Source organism: Coregonus lavaretus, assembly GCF_964263955.1.
Source record: "Coregonus lavaretus genome assembly, chromosome: 1".
Taxonomy (NCBI): Eukaryota; Metazoa; Chordata; class Actinopteri; order Salmoniformes; family Salmonidae; genus Coregonus; species Coregonus lavaretus.
In genome coordinates, this window is record NC_139988.1 from 17,512,717 (window position 1) to 17,520,986 (window position 8,270).

The following is an 8,270-nucleotide window of genomic DNA, read 5'->3' on the forward strand; positions in this document are numbered from 1 at the left end:
ACCCCCTTTGAAGAGGGGGATGACCGCGGCAGCTTTCCAATCTCTGGGGATCTCAGACGTTATGAAAGAGAGGTTGAACAGACTAGTAATAGGGGTTGCGACAATTTCGGCGGCTAGTTTTAGAAAGAAAGGGTCCAGATTGTCTAGCCCAGCTGATTTGTAGGGGTCCAGATTTTGCAGCGCTTTCAAAACATCAGCTGTCTGAATTTGTGTGAAGGAGAAGCGGGGGGGGCATGGGCAAGTTGCAGCAGAGGGTGCAGAGTTGGTGGCCGGGTTAGTGGTAGCCAGATGGAAAGCATGGCCAGCTGTAGCAAAATGCTTGTTGAAATTCTCGATTATTGTAGATTTATCGGTGGTGATAGTGTTTCCTAGCCTCAGTGCAGTGGGCAGCTGGGAGGAAGTGCTCTTATTCTCCATGGACTTTACAGTGTCCCAAAACTTTTTGGAGTTAGTGCTACAGGATGCAAATTTCTGTTTGAAAAAGTTAGCCTTTGCTTTCCTGACTGCTTGTGTATATTGGTTCCTAACTTCCCTGAAAAGTTGCATATCGCGGGGGCTATTTGATGCTAATGCTGTACGCCACAGGATGTTTTTGTGCTGGTCAAGGGCAGTCAAGTCTGAGGAGAACCAGGGGCTATATCGGTTCTTAGTTCTGTATTTTTTGAATGGGGCATGTTTATTTAAGATTGAGAGGAAATTACTTTTAAGGAACAACCAGGCATCCTCTACTGACGGAATGAGATCTATATCCATCCAGGATACCTGGGCCAGGTCAATTAGGAAGGCCTCCTCGCTAAAGTGTTTTAGGGAGCGTTTGACAGTGATGAGGGGTGGTCGTTTGACCGCAGACCCGTTACGGACGCAGGCAATAAGGCAGTGATCGCTGAGATCCTGGTTGAAGACAGCTGAGGTGTATTTAGAGGGTATGTTAGTCAGGATGATATCTATGAGGGTACCCATGTTTAAGGATTTAGGGTTGTACCTGGTAGGTTCGTTGATAATTTGCGTGAGGTTGAGGGCATCTAGCTTGGATTGTAGGATGGCTGGGGTATTAAGCATATCCCAATTTAGGTCCCCAAGCAGTACAAACTCAGAGGATAAATGGGGGGCAATCAATTCACATATGGTGTCCAGGGCACAGCTGGGGGCTGAGGGGGGTCTGTAGCAAGCGGCAACAGTGAGAGACTTATTTCTGGAAAGGTGGATTTTTAGAAGTAGAAGCTCAAACTGTTTGGGCACAGACCTGGATAGTATGATAGAGCTCTGCAGGCTATCTCTACAGTAGATTGCAACTCCACCCCCTTTGGCAGTTCTATCTAGACGGAAAATGTTATAGTTGGGGATGGAAATTTCAGAATTTTTGGTGGCCTTCCTGAGCCAGGATTCAGACACTGCTAGAACATCAGGGTTGGCAGAGTGTGCTAACGCAGTGAATAACTCAAACTTAGGAAGTAGACTTCTGATATTTATGTGCAAGAAACCAAGACTTTTGCGATTACAGAAGTCATCAAATGATAGCTCCTGGGGAGTAGGAGTGATACTGGGGGCTACAGGGCCTGGGTTAGCCTCTACATCACCAGAGGAACAGAGGAGGACTAGAATAAGGATACGGCTAAAGGCTTTAAGAACTGGTCTTCTAGTGCGTTGGGTACATAGAATAAAGGGGGCAGATTTCCGGGTGTTATAGAAAAGATTCAGGGCATTATGTACAGACAAGGATATGGAAGGATATGAGTAAAGTGGAGGTAAACCTAAGCGTTGGGTAACAATGAAAGAGATAGTATCTCTAGAGGCATCAATTGAGTCGGTCTCTGAGTGTATGGGCGGAGGGACAAAGGAGCTAACTAAGGCAGGTTTAGCTAGGCTGGGGGGTCTACAGTGATATAGTACAATTAGAAATAACCGAAACAACAATAAACTAACCATGTTTGGGCTGAGGCTAAACATAAACAGGATGTAGTACCGTAAAAAGGAACAGTCCAGCAGATATCAGCTGTATAGCTGAGTTATCATAAGGTCCGGTGGTGAAGCACTAGTGAGTAAGAGGCCACGGCTAGCGTGTGCTACGTCCGTTTTGTTGTAGCCAGCTGGTAGCGATGAATCCGGAGTTAAAGGTCCAGTGATTCAGTGATTCCGGCGGAAAAACTGATATGTTCTGGGTCGATAACGCGCTGTGCAGACTGGCCGAATATCCGGTGATCAATGTCCAGTGATTAAAAATTAATCCCGCGGAAAAAAATCCAATATTCTGGGTGCAACACCGCTAGCTGTGGCTAATAGCAAGTAGCTAGTTCAGTAGCTAGTTCAGTTTAGTGAGTAAGAGGCCACGGATAACGTGTGCTAACGGGCCAGGGCTAGCAGATGGATGGAATCTTCGTGGTTAACGTCGTAACCACATCAGACGATTTCGTCGGCAGACCAGTCGTGTAGGATCGGCGGGGCTCCGTGTCAACACTAGGTGGTCCCGTCTGGTTGATAGAGAGGTAGATAGCCGGGAGATGGGCCTAGCTCGGGATGATTAGCCAGACCACAGCGTCCATTTTGTTGTTGTTGTAGCCAGCTGGTAGCGATGAATCCGGAGTTAAAGGTCCAGTGAATCAGTGATTCCGGCAGAAAAACTGATATGTTCTGGGTCGATAACGCGCTGTGCAGACTGGCCGAATATCCGGTGATCAATGTCCAGTGATTAAAATTAATCCCGCGGAAAAAATCCAATGATCTGGGTGAAACACCGCTAGCTGTGGCTAATAGCAAGTAGCTAGTTAGCTGGCTAGCTAGTTTCAACTGGAGATTCTAGATTATAGATAAAAGGTAAGTCAATAATAGAATCCGTTCCACATTGAGTGAGGCGGGTTGCAGGAAAGTATATTTTGTAGAAGGATGAAAAGTCTGATAGGGAAATATGTACGAAAAATACAAAAAAACAGGGTATTTACAGGCTATTTACAGACACACGACAGAAACAGGACTGCACTACTTCGCCATCTTGGGTTTAAAAGTAATTTATGAATGGTTAAATATTAGTTTACAGCACTACTTTTGACCAAAGATACATTGAGTTCTCACCTAACTGACTCATCAAGTACATAAGGGTTAGGGTGTCATTTGGGACAAAGCCTTAATCAAACACTACTGCACCTCCACTCTTATAATACTCAGCCCATACAGGACGTTATGTACTGTACTGCACTGAAGGTCTCCTAAATCTGCAATGGTAATCAGAAGTAGAAGACTGACAGTTGGACTAGTTGGTATTAATAGGGATCCAGGCATCTATTTCCGTAAGTCCTGAAGCAATCCTGTTTCCTCAGAAATAATCACTGTAAAGTGTAGATTCCCACTATTATCTACAATGCTCCTCTTCTCATGCTTCTCTAGGGTCTCTTGACTCTACCTTTTCTTTCGTTTCACTCGTCTTCCCCATCTTTCTCCTGTTAATAATCTTCAGTCTCTGAGGAACGCTGTTTGAATGTCATTAGCTGCCACTATATGGTAATGTCCAATATTCACATCCCAAACCTCTTTCTCTCTCTCTCTCTTTTTGTCTCTCTCTCTCTTTCTCTCTGTCTCTCTCTCTTTCTCTGTCTCGGTCTCTCTCTCTCTCTCTCTCCTCTCTCTCTGCTACACAGTAATCATCTCTTTGTCTATCTCCTCTCTCTTGGGCTTTTGACAAGTGATTGGTGATGTGCCGAAGTCTATAAAACACACACACCGGGGTGACTGGGAAGCTGAGGGAGGGTAGTCTGTGCCAGCAGGATGCCCTGTCAGCACACACACACACATCTCTGCTCCCTCCCAGTTAAACATTGAGCTGAAGTAGGAATGCCGGAATGAGCACTGAGCATTGAACCTTTTTGACTTCTCTCTCTCTCTGAGGGAAAGTTAGTTTAATACCAGCCAGCCGCAGTGAGATAGAAGGAGAACTCCACTGAGAGAGAGAGAGCGAGAGAGAGAGAGAGAGAGTTGGCAAGAGAGCAGTGAGGAGGTGACCTGGAGGAGCAGGAAGAACAGATCTATCCTCATCTAAAAAGGAGGAGGAGAGCGAATATGGGAGTCTGACTTCACTTTGACTCCACGGGACACAGGGTGGGGCAAGGTGGTGATGGTGGAGATTTCATATGATGTCTTTATATGTGTGTGAACTGACTGTGCTAACTGCAGGGAGTAGTAGGAAGGACTGGGAGATACGGGTGAGCGTGTGTGAACGGAACAAAATGAGTGTGTATGTGGTGGGGGGGACGGCGAGGGAGGGTGGTCTGTCCTGTCAGTTCAACACAATGAGTGGGTGTTGGGAGAGAGGAGCCATAAAACATCCCAAAACACCACCAAGAGCGTCCCCTCGAGCTTCCCCCATCCAATCTTCGACCCCCCAACCCCTCACCTCCCTCAACCCCACCATGCGGACGTTGATAATGAGGACGTTAATAACTTGTTCATTAACGAACGATCACAGCTTTGAAAAAAAAGTCCAAACCTTGGAGCAGAGCAGAGACTCAGTGCTCTGGTTCTCTGTGCTGAGGTTATGGTGATGGAGTTAGTAGTTGGTAGTGGGGGTGTTGGGGATGGGAAGTACTGTACTTATAGGGGGGAAATACATTCAGGTGTCGGAGATCAATTAATATAATCAGCAAAATGTAAAGAAGACTACTGCAATCTACAGCCCCAAGTGTGTTTACACTCCGGGAGAGGTAGGTGAGAGAGAGTGCCTGTAGAGAGAGTGCCTGTAATTACGCCAGCTGGCTGCCTACAATAATTACATACAATAATTGCCTACCATTCAGCTCTTTCCTAACCTCATTGTCTGAACCGTTAACGTTAGGTAGCAAGTGGCTACTGTGCTTGAAATATTAGCTAGCTTGTTGCTACCTGGTTGGCTACTAGTAAACAATAGCTGGAACGACCGTGTGAACAGACGCGAACTGGCTGAGTCAATTCAGTGGCTAGCTTTGCACTTGGCTAGCTAACAGTAGCTGATAGGGGTAAGTCATAACCTACATTTGTTTTGCTTTTTACATATTGATAGCCCGAGTCGTTCAAGGAATTTGGGACATGGGTGACTAGTTAACGTTCGTTTGGCTCTCTATGTGTGTTCGTGCCGTGAAAGGAGGGGTTCTTCTTTGTCTGAAAGCAATGGCTAGCTAGTTTGCTAACTATTCTAGCTAACTAACTGGCTGAATAAGTTGACGACGGACTCGCTCAAGCTGTCGGGACTAACCCACAACGTTCGACACGGACACGAACGATCTGCTTGCGCGTTGATACACTGGTGGTTTGTTGTGGCAGAGTATTGGCGTTAAACCGTGTAGTTGGAGCCCGGCATGCTAGCTGGCTGTGGCGTCTTATGACTAGGTGCCCGGACGTTTTTCACGGAATAATACTGCACCTAGTTAGCTAGCTGAATAAACTGAGTTAGTCTATTCCTAGAAACATTGAACCGCTGTAGTTTACAACAATTATAGCTTCTGAGGTGGAAGTTGGGAGAGTTATATTTGGGAGTTAAAGCTAGCCAACGTTAAAAACAACAAACCACTATTGGTGGTTTGTTGTGACCAAGTGTTGGTGCTAAACGGTGTTTTTTTTGGATGCTAGCATGCTAGTTAGCTATGGTGTCATAGTTAGCTAGCTGAATAAAGTGGGTTGAGTCTATTCCTTTAAACATTGAACCGCTGTGGTTCACAACAATTCTGATTTCTAAGGTGGAAGTTGGTAGAGTTTTTGCTCGGGTGGTTCAGTGAAACAATTATAGTTTCTGAGGTACAAGTTTCTCTCCCAGATGTTTAGTTCATTTCATTCCGATCTCCTCTGCATTATTGTAGCCATTTGCTACAGCCTGTCAACTATGCCTCTGCCTATCCCTGTTCTCTCCTCTCTGCACAGGCTACACAAACGCACCACACCGCGTGGCTGCTGCCTCTCTAACCTGGTGGTCCCTGCACGCAGCCCACACCTGGAGTTCCAGGTTTCAGGCAGCCTCTGGAACTGCCGTTCTGCTGCCAACAAAGCTGACTTCATCCCAGCCTATGCCAACCTCCAGTCCCTCGACTTCCTGGCGCTGACGGAAACATGGATCACCACTGAAAACACTGCTACTCCTACTGCTCTCTCCTCGTCTGACCATGTGTTCTCGCATACCCCGAGAGCATCTGGTCAGAGGGGTGGTGGTACAGGAATCCTCATCTCTCCCAAGTGGACATTCTCAATTTTTCCCCTAACCCATATGTCTATCTCCTCATTTGAATTCCATGCTGTCACAGTCACTAGCCCATTTAAGCTTAATATCCTTGTCATCTATCGCCCTCCAGGTTCCCTTGGAGAGTTCATCAATGAGCTTGACGCCTTGATAAGTTCCTTTCCTGAGGATGGCTCACCCCTCACAGTTTTGGGGGATTTCAACCTCCCTATGTCCACATTTGACTCATTTCTCTCTGCCTCCTTCTTTCCACTCCTCTCCTCTTTTGACCTCACCCTCTCACCGTCCCCCCCTACTCACAAGGCAGGCAATACGCTTGACCTCATCTTCACTAGATGCTGCTCCTCTACTAATCTCACTGCAACTCCCCTCCATGTCTCCGACCACTACTTTGTTTCCTTTTCTCTCTCGCTCTCCTCCCACACTACTCACTCTGCCCCTACACAGATGGTAATGCGCCGCCGCAACCTTCGCTCTCTCTCTCCCACTACTCTCTCCTCTTCCATCCTATCATCTCTTCCCTCTGCTCACTCCTTCTCCCTCCAATCTCCTGATTCTGCCTCCTCAACCCTCCTCTCCTCCCTTTCTGCATCCTTTGACTCTCTGTGTCCCCTATCCTCCCGGCCGGCTCGGTCCTCCCCTCCAGCTCCGTGGCTTGATGACTCACTGCGAGCTCACAGAACAGAGCTCCGGGCAGCGGAGCGGAAATGGAAGAAAACTAAACTCCCTGCCGACCTGGCATCTTTTCACTCCCTCCTCTCTACATTTTCTTCATCTGTTTCTGCTGCTAAGGCCACCTTCTACCACTCTAAATTCCAAGCATCTGCCTCTAACCCTAGGAAGCTCTTTGCCACATTTTCCTCCCTCCTGAATCCCCCCCCCCCCCCCTCCTCTCTCTCTGTGGATGACTTCGTCAACCACTTTGAAAAGAAGGTTGACGACATCCGATCCTCGTTTGTTAAGTCTAATGACACTGCTGGTCCTGCTCACACTGCCCTACCCTATGCTTTGACTTCTTTCTCCCCTCTCTCTCCAGATAAAATCCTGCGACTTGTGACTGCAGGCCGCCCAACAACCTGCCCGCTTGACCCCATCCCCTCCTCCCTTCTCCAGACCATCTCCGGTGACCTTCTCCCCTACCTCACCTCGCTGATCAACTCATCCTTGACCGCTGGCCATGTCCCTTCCGTCTTCAAGAGAGCGAGAGTTGCTCCCCTTCTCAAAAAACCAACACTCGACCCCACTGATGTCAACAACTACAGACCAGTATCCCTTCTTTCTTTTCTTTCCAAAACTATTGAGCGTGCCGTCTTTAGCCAACTCTCTTGCTATCTCTCTCAGAATGACCTTCTTGATCCAAACCAATCAGGTTTCAGGACTGGTCATTCAACTGAGACTGCTCTTCTCTGTGTCACGGAGACTCTCCGCACTGCTAAAGCTAACTCTCTCTCCTCTGCTCTTGTCCTTCTAGACCTGTCTGCTGCCTTTGATACTGTGAACCATCAGATCCTCCTCTCCACCCTCTCCGAGCTGGGCATCTCCGGCGCGGCTCACTCCTGGATTGCATCCTACCTGACCGGTCGCTCCTACCAAGTGGCGTGGCGAGAAGCTGTCTCCGCACCACGTGCTCTCACCACTGGTGTCCCCCAAGGCTCAGTTCTAGGCCCTCTCCTTTTCTCCCTATACACCAAGTCACTTGGCTCTGTCATATCCTCACATGGTCTCTCCTATCATTGCTACGCTGACGATACACAACTAATCTTCTCCTTTCCCCCTTCTGATAACCAGGTGGCGAATCGCATCTCTGCATGTCTGGCAGACATATCAGTATGGATGACGGATCACCACCTCAAGCTGAACCCTGGCAAGACGGAGCTGCTCTTCCTCCCGGGGAAGGACTGCCCGTTCCATGATCTCGCCATCACGGTTGACAACTCCGCTGTGTCCTCCTCCCAGAGTGCGAAGAGCCTAGGCGTGACCCTGGACAACACCCTGTCGTTCTCCGCCAACATCAAGGCGGTGACCCGCTCCTGCAGGTTCATGCTCTACAACATTCGGAGAGTACGACCCTGCCTTACAC